Raw genomic sequence first — 16,998 nt, 5'->3', positions numbered from 1 at the left:
CTAAACCTGTCTCAGCCTGTATAAATGGACATCACTGAAACAATTATTAAAAGGTAGTGAAAATGGAGGATCACTTGTGAGGATGAACTGGAAAAAATCAATATATATACTTTTGATGTGTTAGGAAACCTGGATTCCACTCCTAGCTCAACTACAAACTCATTATATGACTCCAGAAAAGTTCTCTCTGGGCCTTCATCTACAAAACGAAAATAGTTGAATTAGGTAAACTCTTAGGTCCCTCACAGTGCTGTTATTTCAGGTTAATAAGATTTGCATTTCTGGCTCAAAGAATAAATACTCTATTTCTTCTCCTCCTTACTCATCACCCAGTTATACAGGGAAAAAACTGGTAAAAACAATAGATTAGGTTGCCTTTCATTTTTTTCCATGAAAGTTGGAAGATGAGAGGCTCAGGAGCAGGAATAAGGTAACAATGGATACCTTTGAGAAGCAGTGCCAGAAAGGTAGGGGCAGCCATAGGCACAAGGAAGACTTGCTTCAGAGACAGCTATTGTGGGTTATTCACAGAACTAAGAAACAAAAGCGTGTACTGTTCAACAGATAATAAAAACGGTCCCTGGAACAGAAACTTGAATCCACTAGGCAAGACTAATGATTTTTCAAAATATTATGTTTGAACAGCCTTTGCTGTGGAAAAATCTTGAAAATACTATCTCTGTGTCTGTGCTTAAGGCAAACATGGTTTCAGTTGAATGAATTTGCCTGATGTTTGTTGTACACATATCCAGAAAATACTCAAATGGCCTGTCAGACTCAGTAACATATTTCAAGATTATTATTCAATGTGTAGCTGAGTTTTCTCCATGTGTATTGCAACATCATCAGCCTAATTCTTAAATGCCTATTGGGATTGGAGGGGGTTGGGAGATCATTGATCCAAGTCTGAGACTGGCTCTGAGTCAGGAAATGAACTTCAAATGCGTCATCGTCCCGGCTGGAGAAGGCCTGCTGCACAGCAGAATTGAGCATCACTCCAGTACAACCTTAGCAGGACCCTTTCCAAGACCATAAACTTTACCTTTTCCAATTTCATCTCCAGACCCCTGAATCCCTCCAGTGCTTCACCAGCTCCCACCCCATCTTCCAGTATTCTGGATTCCTAAGAACCTCTTACGTAGTACAGCCTCCTGCATAATGTCTTGTGAGTATCTGGTGCCAAGTCCTGTGCTATTGGGAAGATAAGTGTTAGACTGGGGTCAAATTCTGTCTTGGCAATGGCTGCACATATGTACTTGGGAACGGTATGATCCAAGATCCTAATTTGATGAAAGAGATCACTGTAGTCTAAAGAAGTTAAATGTACTCATGCTTATACAGGTAATCAGAAACAGAGTCCATATTATTTCTCCTCTGACCCCAACTGGGTGTTCTTTGGACCTGTGTATGTATGTATGTATGTATGTATGTGTATATGTGTGTGTGTGTGTGTGTGTGTGGGGAGAGAGAGAGAGAGAGAGAGAGAGAGAGAGAGAGAGAGAGAGAGATTCTTAACAGTGTTCAATTATAGGTCTCCAAGAAGCAGTTAACAAAAGTTGTCCTATTATATAATATGATGCTAAGAGTAGTCTCTGAAATAAAACAGATGAGGGCTTGAATTCTGGGTAAAAATACTATAAGGTATGTGACCTTGAGCAAATAAATGAAGCTCTCTGTCCTGTTTTATCCTGTAATCTATGTTGTCTAATATTAATATAGCCACTCTAGGTTTTTTTGGGGGGAGAGTAGTGTTAACATGAACTATCTTTTTCAATCCTTTTAACATATTTTTAAATATTTTTTATATTTAAGGTGTGTTTCTTGTAAGCAGCCTCTAGTTGGATCTTGCTTTTTAATCCAATCTGACAATCTGTGCCTTTAAATGTTAGATTATTTATATTTAATGTGATTATTGGTACTGTCGGATTTGAGTTTATCATCTTATTTGTTTTGTATTTGCTCCATCTGTTCTTTGTTTCCTTTTCCCTTATTTTCTGTTCTCTTTTGATCAATTGAATGCTTTTTTATTTTTCTTTTCATCTCTCTTTCTTGGCTTATTGACTCTGTTTTGTTATGTAGTGGTACTTTTGAGACTTATGGTTTACATCCTTGACTTATCACAGTCTTCCTTTAAGAGATATTATATTGTTTTATATATATTAAAAATTTTTTTCAAGAGTATACCTCCATTTCTCTTCTCCTAGCATTTAGGTTATTGTCGCTATGCATTTTACTTTTATGCATGTTTTGAACTCTACAATACATCGTTATTACTTTTGTTTAAACTGTCAGTTATCTTTAGCAGATCTCTCCCTCTCCCTCCCCGTATTTCCTATTTCCTATTTCCTATGCTCTTCATTCTTTTGTGTAGATTCAGATTTCCATCTGGTATGGTTTTCCTTCTGCCTAAGGGAGGTCCTCTAACTGTTATTATAGTGCGGGGCTCTTGGTGATAAATAATTGCAGTTTTTGTATGCCTGAAAGTATCTTTATTTGCCTTTCTTTTAAAAAAATTATCTTTATCGTTGGAAGTATTACAGGTGTCCCCTTTTATTGACCTCCTCCACCCCATACCCTCTCCCCCCTCCCTGGCCCTCACTGCACTATTTGCCTTCCTTTTTCAAAACATTCTTTCCAGGTGTAGAATTCTAGGTAGATAGATTTTTTTCTTTCAATAGTCTAAAGATACTGCTACACAATTTCTTTTCCTTGTTTTTTTTCTTTGTTACTTTGTATATAACAAGTCCCTTTTCTCTGGCTGCTTTTAAGATTTTCTCTTTATGATTGGTCTTGAACAATTTGATCATAATATGCCTCGGTGTAGTGTTCATGTTTCTTGTGCTTGGAGTTTATAGAATTTATTGCATCTGTGAATTTGTAGTTTTTACCAATTTTGGAATTTTTTCAGCAAATATTTCTTCAAATACTTTTTTCCCCTGCCACTCATCTCTCTCTCCCCTTTTTTTTTTATGACTTCAAACATGGATATTAAGCCAATTAATCTATCTCATAGCTCTGATTTTTAATTTTTTTTTCTTGTTTTTACTCTCTGTGTTTCCTTTGGGGTAGTTTCTATTGCTGTGCCTTTAATTCAAATAATCTTTCTTTTGCAATGTATAATCTTGCTAATCACATCAGTGTATTTTTCATTTCAATCATTGGAGTTTTTATCTCTAGAAGTTTGATGTGGGTCTTTTTAAATATCACCTGTTTTTCTACTTAGCTTTTTGAGCATATAAAATTCAGCTATAAAAATGTTTTAGTGTCCTCTGCTAATTCTAGCATATATGTCACTTCTGGGTCAGTTTCAATTGATTTATCTCCTCATTATGGATCATGTTTTCTGCCTTTTTACATGCCTATAAATCTTTGATTTCATGCCAGACATTGTGATTTCACCTTGATGGCTGCTGGATATTATTGTATTTCTATAAATATTCCTGAGTCTTGTTCTATGATGCAGTTAATTTACTTGGAAATATTTTTATCCTTTCAGGTTTTGCTTTTATTTGTTAGCTGGTTTTGGAGTGGTGTTTAAGCTAGGGCTATTTGTTAAACACTACTGAGGAATGACCCTTCTATGTACTCTGCCCAGTGCTCATGAATTACGAGTTTTTCCAGTCTGGATGGTGGGGACAGATACTATTTCCAGCCCTGTGTGAGCAGCAAAGAGTTTTTTCTTTTTTTTCAGATGGCTCTCTTCCAGCCTTGGTTAGTTTCCTTATACACGTACTAATAACTACTCTGCTGAATCCTTAAGGGAAGCCCTCTGTAGATCTCCAGAGTTCTCTGTGCAGCTCTCTCTTCTTTCGTAGCCTGTTCTATAAGCTCTAGCTTTATTAGCTTCTCCAGGCTTACAGCTGCATCTCTTTAACCCACGAAGTCTACTGCCTTTGCCTCAATTCCCCCTCTGTATACATAGCTCAGAAAATACCTTAAGATAGTCAGTTGGGACAATCACAGGGCTCACTGTATTTGATTCCCATCTCCCACTTATTGCTGTCCTTCATTGATTAATAGTGTTTTAAAAACTGTTTGTTCATGTATTTAGCCTCTTTTTGTTTTTGTGGTTGTTTTAAGTGGGAATGTAAAGCCCTCCCATTCTTGTTATTCCATCTTGGCTGAAAATTGAAGTCCCACATTAACTTTTTTAAACATCAGTTTCTTATCTGTATAATGGAAGTAACAGTGGTAACTACAGCATTGAGTATTTGTGAAGATTGAGTATGATAACATGTGAAGCTTTCTCATAGTAGCTGCTCAATAAATATATATTATCTTCCTTTCTCCTTTCTCACATGCTAGCATACTTCTTCACACCATTCCTACCAGTGGACTGCTCCTTTTAATGGCCATCAAGGCCTAAAGGCTGTTTTGAGTTGTGTCTGTAACCAGTGTGAATTCTCAGTCCTTTTGAATTCATTCCAAAAACTTACTTGCATACAGGAAGAGAGCCATACCTGATCTATCTTAAGAAAATAGATTAAAATAAGTACTTTCTTACTTCCCCTAATGCTGGGGGTAAGTAAAAACAATCTAACTCTATCACTACTTCCAAAGGATAGTAATTTTTTTGTTAGGTGTGTCTCAGGGTTTCAGAATTGAGAGGGAGGGAGGGAGGAGAGAGAGCGAGCAAGGGAGAATGAGAATATTTATTTCATCATTATAACACAGACAGGCCTTTAAAGGGCTATGTATTATTTCAAATTTGATATTCACTGTTCTTAAGGACAACTAGTGTTTACTTTCATAGCTTAGTTAAGTCTATGGATCATTTATATATAGTCCTCTTTGCCTTCTCCAGGAAGCAAAATACTTTTGAGTGAGGAAGTCCCACACCCTCTTAGAAAACTGGATAGAAAGATTGAAAGAGACTCAGATGGAAAAGGAGGGCAGACACCCAAAGATGGTGCAGGCCAAGGAATGAGTCACAGCTAGCATACAGTGTCCAAATATACTAGAATATAACTTGACCTTTAAAGAAGGAAAAATCTTTCCAAAGATTGACTCAACTTATACTCTGCATCTTCCCCATGCACATGTTAGAGTACTGCCTTGGTTGCTCCTGCTGAACAACAGTCCATTCATTGAATTGTTTATTCAATTAGCAAATATTTATTCAGCATCTACTATGTGCATAGCACAGTGCCAGGGGCTGTGATGAATAAAATATGGTATCTCTCCCATGGAACTTTTATAGTCAAACTGCTGCCAAAGGTAAGGAGTATCCATAACTGGTGTCCTTAAATTTAACAGAATTTCATAATGCCAATCAGTCTACTGTGAGAGTTTGGAGGGAAATGAATTTTTTAAAATTATGATTCATTTAAGCCTTGACCATCTAGCTTTAATTTAGTCCTACCTATTCACACACTACATGCCCCCAAACCAATAAAGTTAAACCCTGTTTTCAGCCTTTACATAGGAACTACCACACATCTTTCTGGATTATTACTGATTCTTGATGTTGTTTCCCATTTTTATGCTCTTCCTGCCCTACAGAGTTGTCAACATCAACTTATGTATCAAGCTTGATTCTCTAAGGACTTTCATTTAGCTTAACCCTCTAAATCTTTTTTATTCCTGGATACCTCAGGTAGGGCAACCTGGTCAAGCTGTGGTGCTCATGATACATTCTGGTTAGGCTTTTCTTGGTTCCTGAGAAATGAAAGTAGGGCATTTCAGTATTTAGTTACTAGACAATAGTGAGCCTGCTCAGGAAGTATTTCAGAGATTTATTTGTTCCTTTGACAAGTATATATTAAGCAGCTACTATGTGCCAGGAACTCTGATAAAGCTATAGTCTAGTGGTGGAAAGCTACATTAATTTTAAATGTCCAAACAGGATAATGATGATAACAACCTCCTGCTAGGGAGATGGATCCGCTCATGGTGGTGGGAGATGGCTACTTTAAATAGGGTATTGAGAAAAGTCCTCTCTAAAGCATTGTCACTTAACCAGATCTGTGCATTAGATATGAGCCAGTTATGGAGATTCATCTGGAGGAAGAGCTTTCTGGTCAGAGGGAACAACAAGGGAAAAGAAAAAGTTCTATGTTATGCAAGAGGAATAGAACGAAGGCCAGAGAGATGAGAATGGTGAGCAGGAGAAGAGCAACATGAGATAAGAGTACAGACGTGGGCAGGGAGCACATCTTTGCTTTGATTTTATGACCGTAGTATAATAGAAGCTTTCTGGCTTTGTGTTGCTGAGATCCATCTCCCTAGCAGGAGTCTCAGATCAAAAGTCTGGAAACCTGTGTTCTAGTATTATTCAATCATTAATTTATGTATATTTCCTTTAACAAGTCACTTCTCTATTTTCTCCCCTAAGTTTTTTCATTGGAAAATGAAAGGATTGGATTAGACTTCTTAAGGCCCTTTCAAGCTCCAATATTCTATGGTCTATGAAATAACTTTCAAAATTCTGACTAAAAGCTATGATCTGTCAATTAATTTCTTTTTTTAAAAAATACCCTTTAGATAGTATTTTTAAAAAATATATCTTTATTGATTTCAGAGAGAGGAAAGGAAAGGGAGAGAGAGATAGAAACATCAATGATGAGAGTCATTGATCGAGCCCACAACCCAGGCATGTGCCCTGACCAGGAATCGAACCCCGATTGCCTGGATCCTAGGTCAACGCTCAACCGCTAAGCCACGCTCGGCCGGGCTGTCAATTAATTTCAACTGAGCTGCTTCATACCTTGTTACTCCTGGGGATAGAAACCTTAAGGGATCTATTCCTATGTAGATATTACATTCTAATGAGTTTTCTCAAAGTTAATTTCAACATATTTTAATTATCTATGAAATAAGTGATAACACATAATATTTTTATTCTCAATTACTTTCAAAATATGCTTTAGGAAAGACTCTCCTTTAAGAGATTTGAAATTGTGGCATTGTATATATAGATACATTATTGAAGATGTTTGAATAACAATTTTAAAATAAGTAATAACTTTACTGATATATAATTCACATATCATATAATTCATCCATTAAAAGTATACCATTCAGTGGATTTTAGTATATTCAAGAGTTGTGCAAAAATCATCACAATAAAATTTAGGGCATTTTTATCATCCCCTCAAAAACACCTCAGATCCATTAGCATAAATCACAATTTTTTAAAGCCCTAAGAAATCTTTAATTTTTAGGAAGTGTCATGAGCTAACATTCAAGAAGGTAACCTTTTCTCATGGATCTCTGTGAGAGCTAACTTTGGAGGCGTTGGTTTGCCTCATTCCACTCTGGGCTATGGTGTATAAGTTTAGAATACAGGGTGAGGCAAAAGTAGGGTTATAGTTGTGAATACACAAAACACAGTTTATTCTTGTACTATTATTTATTAATTTTTGTATTATTTTTCATACAAACAGCTAACTGTAAACCTACTTTCCCCCCCCCCTATATAATAACAATAGCAACACAATAAAGAATGAATTAGCCGTGGCCGGATGACTCAATTGGTTGGAGTATAGTCCTGTGTACCAAAAATCTCTAGCTATCTACATATATTGGCTTCTTAGATGTGTATTTGTGTTGCCCTCATAGATGGAAACAATCTATCAATTACATGAATGAATATTACCTGCTATAGACTGTTCAGTTTTATGGAGATATTTAGGGCAATTGATAACCTTAGTTATCTAGCATCAAAATAACAGGGACCAAATTATTGGGCTTCTCTTGCTGCCTACAGGAATCTTTGTATTATAGCCAAAGTTTATTTGCTATTGACCGCTGACCTACCCAGTGTGACAGTGTGGCCAGCTTGGATGAGAAGGCTTAATTCGAAATTTTGGAAGATTAGGTCTTAAATTGCTCTTACTGTGAGCGTATTATCCATATAGAATACTATGTGTTTTTTCTTGAGTCCAGTGTTCTTAAATGCTTTTGGATCTCTTCCAAGATTATTTATGATAAAGGAAATGAAAAGAGCACAGTTAGAATATGGTAAAAATCGTAACAATGTTAAAGGTTTGAGCTCCAGCCAGTGGTCCGTCAGCTAATTACACTGTGGTCTGCCTAAGCACCCAAATCAGATATTTTCCCCTCCAGGATCTGTTATTCCTATTGGTAAAACTATGGATAAATACACTGAATAGACAGAAAATTTCACACTACTTGGGGTGTTTTAGAATGTGCAAAATTACAACTATCTATTTGTGAGTCTAAATTCTGTCATAAAGTATGGTCACTGGGAGGTTGCCTGGGTGTTTTCTCTCAAGCACATCCCCAAAGCAAGCTTATCCAAGGGCTAAAAAAAAGATACTTCTCAGAGAGGTACCAACTTGAAGGTGTTGTGTGTGTGTGTGTGTGTTTTACCATACAGTGTTAGCTAACATAAAAGACCTTCTTGAATATTGAATAGTGCTCCTATGGAAGATGCCAGTCCCTACCCCAAACCTACTGGGCAGCCAGTAACTGAATTTTTACAAGTACCCAGGTAGTTCATACACATGTTAAAGTCTGAGAAGCACTAGGACAGATGGTCTCTAAAGATATCCATTAGGTTAAGCAGTACTTCTGGGACTTTCATATAGTAGGTTTCAGGTGGGGCCTGTAATTCTGCATTTATAACAAGATCCACAGTGATGCCAATGTTGTTCATCCACAGAGCATGTTTCTATAGTAATGAGCTGGTCTCTGATTTTCTGTGAATCTGTAATGAGAACAGATTACAAAAACCTAAGTACACACATGTTTAGCTAAGTTCTTTCATGGTTTGATTAGCATATGTTGCACGTTATCTGGAAGAATCTGTGTGTTCATTATAGAAATAAATTACTTTGTAAAGTACTTTATACTTTTTGAAACAAATGTCAATACATTATCTCATTTGATTCCAGACTTCCTGCCCTTGTTCTCTCTGCATAGGCATCTGGGGCTGGTCTGGGCTCTGAAGTTGTGGCACCGTGAGGGCAGCTTTATTTGGTCTTAGACCCAAACACAAACACTAAAGCTGGAATGTTGAGCTGGTGACCAGTAGGCTGGCTCTATTTCCCTGGCACCAAGGGTTTCCCAGGGTACTCTTGGAGAAAAGAGTACTCAAAACTAGGGTGAGTCTCTTAAGAAGTAAATGGGGCTATTAGAAAAATCCATGTGTTGTGGAGGTTCAACACAGGGGGTTAGCATTTCTGCCCTTTTGCCCTGTCCCAGTGGAGACAGAGGAGGGGGAGGAACTATGGAAACACACTGGTAACTGTCAGGTAACTACCTGAAACAGACTAGAAGAGCTCTCCCAGATGGTTTGGGGTGGTGTGATCAGTTGTTACCTACAATTCCTCTCTGCTTTTTCACTTCTTAACTACAGTTCTCTAATCAAAATGCAAGTAGTAATTAAGTGTAAAACCTCCTCTGAGGTGTTTTGTTGATGATTAAGTAGAAGCCAGATGGCAAAGTTGCAGACTAGGCTGAACAGAGGGAAAACATGAGCTGAATTATTGACTTTGAATGCCTTGGAAATGTATTTACTTTGTTACTGGGCTGTGTGCTGGGCCTATGGAGAGTTCAAAGTATAACTTTCCACTTCTTTATATTCTATATTTTCTTTAATATTCCCAATTGATAGTGGTAGCCAAAGCACCTTTGAGTACCTTTAGCTCAAAACAACCACTTGATATATAGCAAATGGTCCAACTACATGTTTATTTCCTAAGTATTGAGAAGACTATAACACTGTGAATTTAGTTGACACTTTGAAGATCAAGGCTTTTAATGCAGATATCACAGATCTCATGATTAGAAGCAAACATATTTTCCCTTTTTATTTTATTTTTCATTTTAAATCTCTTTTTCCTTTTTGTAAACTTTACTTTTCAATTACAGTTTACATTGAATATTATTTGTATTAGTTTCAGGTGTGTAGCATAGTGGTTAGACAATCATATACTCTACAAAGTGTTTCCCTCCTGGTATTTCCAGTGTCCACCTGGCACCATACATAGTTATTATAATATTAGTGACTATAATTCCTATGCTGTACTCTACATCCCCATGACTATTTTGTAACTACCAACCTGTACTTCTCAATCCCTTCACCCTTTTCTCCAAGTCTCCTAAACCCCCTGCCCTCTGGCAACTATCAGTCTGTTCTCTGTATCTATAAGTCTGTTTCTGTTTTGTTTGATCTTTTATATTGATCTTTAGATTCCACATATAAGTGAAATCATATGGTATCTGTCTTTCTCTGACTGACTTATTTCACTTAGCATAATACCCTCTACGTCCATCCATGCTGTCACAGATGGTAAGGTTTCATTCTTTTCCATGGCTGAGTAGTATTCCATTGTATATATGTAACACAGCCTTTTTATCCATTCATCTATTGATGGGCACTTGGGTTGCTTCCATATCTTGGCCATTGTAAATAATACTGCAATGAACATAGGGGTGCATATATAATTTTGAATTAGTGCCGGGGCCAGCCGGCAGGCGAACGAGGACCTGATTGAGGGGGTGAGGATTAGAAAAGAAAGACTCATAGAAAAGGATGGGATCGGGAGGGCTACAGCCAAGGCAGAGCTGAGCTGAGCTGAGCCGGGCTGCGCGCCGAGTTTATTGATTACAAGCTTTTTATAGTGCACCCAGACCACAATACCCAAAACAGTGACCTTTTACCCAGTTCCTGCTCTGCACAAACATTCTTGTTTGTCTAGACACTCTGTCTCCAAGTCAAGGTCTTTGTGCAGGGTTTCTACTCCCTAAAGCAAAGGACACTATGTAATCTTAACTAAGCTACAGGAGGCAGAGGTGCTAGCTCTGCCGACCCACCCTGCGGGTCAACGTGCCAGAGATTTCTCTCTAAGGCGACGCTAGGGTCGGCGAGCCCCTGGAGAGACTCCAGGGCAGCACCCTACCAGGCAGAGGTGCTAGCTCTGCCGACCCACCCTGCGGGTCAACGTGCCAGAGATTTCTCTCTAAGGCGACGCTAGGGTCGGCGAGCCCCTGGAGAGACTCCAGGGCAGCACCCTACCAGGCAGAGGTGCTAGCTCTGCCGACCCACCCTGCGGGTCAACGTGCCAGAGATTTCTCTCTAAGGCGACGCTAGGGTCGGCGAGCCCCTGGAGAGACTCCAGGGCAGCACCCTGCCAGGGAGACTATTCAGGAGGGGCAGCCAGCCGGCTCCCCACAAATTAGTGTTTTGGGTTTCTTCGAATATATTTCCAAAAGTGGAATGGCTGGGTCATAAACTGGTTCCATTTTTAATTTTTTGAGGACCCTCTGCACTGTTTTCCACAGTGGCTGCACCAACCTGCATTCCCACCACCAGTGCACTAGGGTTCCCTTTTCTCCACATCCTCTCCAGCACTTGTTGTTTGTTGATTTATTGATGTTAGCCATTCTGACAGGTTAGGTGATATCTCATTGTGGTTTTACCTAGTTTCTCATGGATGAAATTGTACTTAAGCGATCATGAACATTGTGTGATGCTAAAATAGTTTACTAATTATCAGTTGTGCTATAACAAGTTATTTTAAAAACAAACATGATAACAGAACCAATTGTATATGGTATTGTTTTGTGGGTTTTTTTGAAAAACATAAATGGCATTCTATATATGCTTATGTGTTGTGCAAGTCGCTTAATATGTCTTGTATGTTCTTCCATGACAGTATTATAGTTATACTTTATTACTGCATATTATTTCACTGTATGGACATATATTTTATTTAGGAACTCTCTTATTAATCAAGATCATGTTCTTTGGAGTTTTAAACCTTATGAACATTATTAAAATGAACGATAGCTTAATTTGCATTTTTCTGATGATTAGTGTTATTGAGCATCTTTTCATATGTCTGTTGGTCATGTGTATGTCGTCTTTAGAGAAATGTTTATTCAGGTCCTCTGCCCATTTAAAAAATCATATTGTGTGTGGTTTTTTGCTGTTAGATTGTATGAGTTTCTTATATATTTTGGATATTAACCCCCTATTGGATGTACCATTGGCAAATAGCTTCTCCCAATCAGTAGGTTGTCTTTTAGTTTCATTTCCTTCGCTGTGCAAAAACTTTTTAGTTTGATGCAGTCTCATTTGTTCATTTTTTGTTTCCCTTGCCCATGGAGAGATATCAGAAAAAAATATTGCTAAGAGCAATGTCAAAGAGTTTACTGCCTATGTTTTCTTCTAGGATTTTTATGGTTTGCACTCTTACATTTAAGTCATTAACTTGTTTTGTGTTTATTCTTATATATGGTGTAAGAAGGTGATCCAGTTTTATTCTTTTGCATGTATCTGTCATTTTCCCAACACCATTTATTGAAGGGACTGTCTTCATTCTATTGTATATTCTTTCCTTGTTTGTCATAGATTAACTGACCATATCATCATGGGTTTATTTCTGGGCTCTCTATTATTTTCCATTGATCTGTATGCCTGTTTTTATGCCAGTACCTTTCTGTTTTGATTGCTATGGCCTTGTAGTATAGTTTGATATCAGGTAGCATGTTACCTCCAACTTTATTCTTTCTCAAGATTGCTGTGGCTCTTCTTGGTCTTTTGTGGTTACATATAAATTTTTGGATTATTTGTTCTAGTTCTGTGAAAAATGCCATTGGTATTTTGAAGTGGATCACATTGAATCTATAGGTTGTTTTGTGTTGCATGAACATTTTAATAATGTTGATTATTCCTATCCATCAGCTCAGTATGTGCTTCCATTTATTTGTATCTTCTTCAATTCCTTTCTTCATTGTTTTATAATTTTTAAAGTATAGGTCTTTTACCTCCATCATTAACTTTATTCCTAGGTATGTTATTCTTTTTGATGCAATTATAAATGGGATTGTTTTCTTACTTCAGATAATTTTTCAATATGTTTTTTGTAGTTGTCTCCAGTGGAAACATCAGTCTGTAACAAGGTAACCCACCTTCACAGGACAATGGAAATGTGAACTTCACCCATTCTAGCTCATCAGGTAAGAGCTCTTCACCTTTTGCTCTTGCACCTCAGGCCTCAGTAGTATTCAGTAACTTTAAGGGGGAGGCTGTTACAAGCATAGGCTCTGTGGTCTGTCTGTGTTCGATTTCTGGCTTCTTTGTTACCAGATTTGTGTCCCAGTAAAGGTTACTTATTTTTTTTCTAAGGCTCAGTTTCCTCATCTGTAACATGACAATGAACATAGAAGTTATCTCAAAGGTTTGTAAAAGTAAAACAAAATAATCCACACATACATCATAATGCTTAGCAAGTAGTATGTGCTGGCTAGATAAATATTAAGTATTATTATTATTATTAGTATCTTTAGATTTTATTTTAGCACAGCCATAACAAGTTATTCAATATAACAATTTTAATGTAATGACTTACATTCTTTTATAATGAATGAGTATAATTAAATAGATAAAAGCTGAGAAAAATAAAAGAGAAATTTAGTGAATTTATATAAATGCTCTTTCAATTGCTTTTCCCCCTCAATTTTATCACCTATAAATCACCTACCATTTTTTCCCTTGGCCCCAGAACCTATAGTACTGCTTATATTAACACCCTCATCCCCAAACTAAAGTTTTATGTTGAAAGATATATAGTTAAATATATTTCACTAATCGGATACTTTCCCTCCTCCTTCCACAGGTCCAAAATAACTTTTTGATGACACTATGTAACTCTAGATATGTAGCAGAAATATTTGCTTAAGCCTACATTCCCGCCCCCCCCCCCCCCGAGAATTTATGTATATCTGGGCAGGACAGCACGCCTGGTAGAATGTGCCCATCAAATGGCTTATTTGAAAGGAACTGTGGGATAGAATGGACTTTATTTATTTAATTTTTTGAACCACTTTACTGATGCAGAACTGACATACAAAAAGCTGTGCATATTTAATGTATACAACCTAATGAGTTTGGAAATAAGCATACATTGGTAAAACTATGGCCACAATCTATGCCATAAACATATCCATCACCTCCCAAAGTTAGAATGCACCTTAACTGAAAAGAAGTGAGAGGTACCCTTGCTTGGTTAAAAGAACAGTGCACCATGGTTCAAGAGGAGAGGGTTTCTGAACCCAGTACATGCACTGTAACTCAGGTTGTCCATTGGCCCAGACTATCTGGACTCCTGCCTGAGACAGCCTGAGAGGCTGCAATGACATTAAGTAAAAGCTAAAAGGACTGTTTTCATTCCAATCTAGGTAGCTGAGAATGCTGTGTCACCAGTGGTGGTGCCAGTGACTCCAGCAGAAATGGAAGAACAGATCAGTGGTTTCAGCAGCAATGGAGCCAGTGCCCTTGTAGATATCAGTGCCCTTTAAAGTGGACAGTGGCAGACTCAATGCAGATATGCATAGACACTGAACCGGGAAGCAATGCTTCTGTCAGGCAGCATCAGTAACCCCTTTCCTGAGCATCAACAGCATAGCTGTTAATTTTTTGGCACTAGTGGAACAGCATATCTTGTCAAGGAGAGTTAGAGCAGGTGAGGAAGGGAGAGGGGAAGGGAATCCTGAATGCTATAGGGTAGCTAAAGAGCACATGGGAAATACCCTCTGTGTGTTCCCAGAAATATTGGAAGCCGTCTGAAGGAGACTGTTTGTCATTTCTACAGAATGGACAGAGACAGAGCCATGCTTTATGACTATTACTGTCATCCTATCATCACTCCTAAGCTGGAGTAGCTTGAGGAATACACGGGTCAGGAACAATGATGTTGGTGTTGGTAGTATAGGAGGGACTATAGGTTTCCAAATACATCAACAAAATATAGAGAATTGTCATAAATGTTAATATTCACCATTCATTTATTTCCTGGATCCCAAATGAAGCAGATAAATATAGTAGATGTAACACTAAGAAAATAAGGTTTTTGAAGGACAGAACCAGGAACTTGGGGAGCCTGGTGGGAATATTTAATCATGTGTATAACTCCTTTCCTAATTGTCTTCAGGAGCTGGTTATAAGCCACATAAGAACATAAGTTTCGTTTTAAGAACATGGCTCAGTTTGAGACCCAAATGGTGATACTCTGCTTGTGTAGCCATCTTTCTAATACTTTGGGCTTCTCTAAGGCACAATAGGCAAATGATAACTTTTGCTATTTCCAAGACTCATTTTTATTCTCTAAGAATGAATAAATTAAAAATACACATTATAAATGTTGAAGGAATTTCTCAAAAAGGAGTTCTAGAGTGGTAATTTGAATAGTATAATTCTCTATGTATGAAAGTCCTTCTGTATTTATTGCTAAAAAAACTCAGGCAAATTGATTTGTTATAGCTCATATTTTCTGAAGATCACATTCATTCAGTAATATACTCACTAAATGTGAATTGAATATTTACTTTGTATCAAATAGTAATCAAATAATCAGATAAATATATTTAAAATTGCAAGTGTAATAAGTCCTGGAAAAAGAGCCACATAGCACTTTGAAACATGTCCTTGACTGAGAGGTTAAGGAAGACTTCCCAGGGGAAGTCATATTTAAATTAAGAATTCAAATATATGCGTATGAGTTAACTAAGTAAGGAAACTGGCACTGACTAAGGCAGAGGGAATAGCATGTGCAAAGGTCCTGTGGTGTGAGGGGGCTGCGGCCCCATTTATTTTTTCATTACCCGAAGTCATTCTTTCTCCTAAAATAAAATAGGGTAATGGGAAATTTTAGAATTCATATTTTATAAAAACCACAGGAAGAAAATCTTCCTATTTAGAAACTAGAACTCACTATAATCTTTCCCCCATACCCATTCTTTCCCACCTACTGAATTTTATTAGTTTCCTTTTGTGGTGCCATGTTTCCCTGATTATTTCTAATTCTTGTGGTCTTGGGTTGATGTCTGTGTATTTGAAGATGTAGTTACCACTTCCAGTCTTTACTAATTGTCTTTGGCAGGCAAAGCCCTTCATCAGGCAACCTGTCCAATGATTTTGGGTGGGCAGTCTGGTGGTGTCCGTGCCGCTTAAGTCACTGAACAGCTTGGTGTTGGGGTGGGTTGAAAACCTGGGATAGTGATACTTAGCCTGGTGCTAGACCCCATTGGGACTCTGGGTCAGAGGTTCCTTACCGGAACCTGGGTTCATGGGCATAGATTGGAAGCCTGAGGCCACAGGATACACCTAAGGCCATGGGGGTTGGCTGATTCTGGAATATACCAGGAGCCACCAGGTGTGACAGAAGCTGGCTGCTGTTGGGGTTCACGAGAGTCCACTGGGAGTTTGGTGCCACATGTGTCAGCCTATACTGGAGTGGCCCATAAACCTGGGGCCACTGAAGCTGCCTGGGTTCAAGGGAGCAAACAGGCACTGGAGTGAATCAGGGGCCTGGGTTAACAGAAGCCCTGTAGGATCTTGGAGCCAAATAAGCTGCTTGGAGCTACACTGGCCACTGACGCACCTGGGAAGCAGGAGCTGGCTGGCACCCATGTGTGCTGGAAACATGTGATTACAGGGGCGCTCTGAGAGCCTGAAGTGGTAAGAGCTTCCAGAAGCCACTGCAGCTGGCAGGTGCAGGTCTGGGTTCATGGAGTCCACCAGGAGCCTAGTGCCATGGTGGTTGTTTTGGGTTGCTGGAGCCACCTAGAGCCACTGGAGCCTGCAGGGAGCCAACTAGGGCTGTGGGAGTTGGCCTAGTATTGGGGCAAACAAGCTCTGTGATCTATGCTAAAGTTGGGCACTCACTTTACACTCCATCTCCCATGATGAAGGTGTCTCTCTTTACACCAGGCTGCTTAGGCTTGAGGGAGAGGTAATGGGGACCTGGGTTCTGGGAAGCCCACTGGCAGCTTGGTGTCATGAAAGCTACCTTTGGCTGCTAGAGTCAGCAGATGCCAGGGTGAGACAGAAGCTGTGTTCCCCGAAGCATGCAAGGAGCTCTGCTGTGAAGCTGCCTGGAGCCTGGTAGGTGCCTGGGGCTGCTGGAGTAGGCAGGTGCCAAGGCGAGCATGGGAGCCTGCTGGGGGCCTGGTGTCATGGGAGTCACCAGAGGCCACTGGAGCCAGCAGGGGCCTGGGTAAAACTTCCTATGCAGTCATTGTGCTGAT

At 38.7% G+C, this 16,998-nt stretch overlaps 1 pseudogene across 1 annotated transcript in view; it reads right to left on the bottom strand.

The window, feature by feature from the left end:
* LOC308551734 (eukaryotic translation initiation factor 2 subunit 2 pseudogene) overlaps positions 1-16,480 on the bottom strand; it is a 102,123-nt pseudogene extending 85,643 nt beyond the window's left edge. The window contains exons 1-2 of the transcript in view: positions 16,353-16,480; positions 16,024-16,236 (exon numbers count right to left, since the gene is read on the bottom strand). The product of the transcript in view is annotated as a eukaryotic translation initiation factor 2 subunit 2 pseudogene (transcript). The remainder of the gene's footprint in view (positions 1-16,023; positions 16,237-16,352) is intronic.
* Between the last annotated feature and the right edge of the window lie 518 nt (positions 16,481-16,998).

Source organism: Miniopterus schreibersii (genome assembly GCF_964146895.1).
Source record: "Miniopterus schreibersii genome assembly, chromosome: X".
In the NCBI taxonomy this organism is placed as follows: Eukaryota; Metazoa; Chordata; class Mammalia; order Chiroptera; family Miniopteridae; genus Miniopterus; species Miniopterus schreibersii.
Note: the sequence above shows the minus strand (reverse complement) of the source record. Positions and strands in the feature narration are given on the sequence as shown.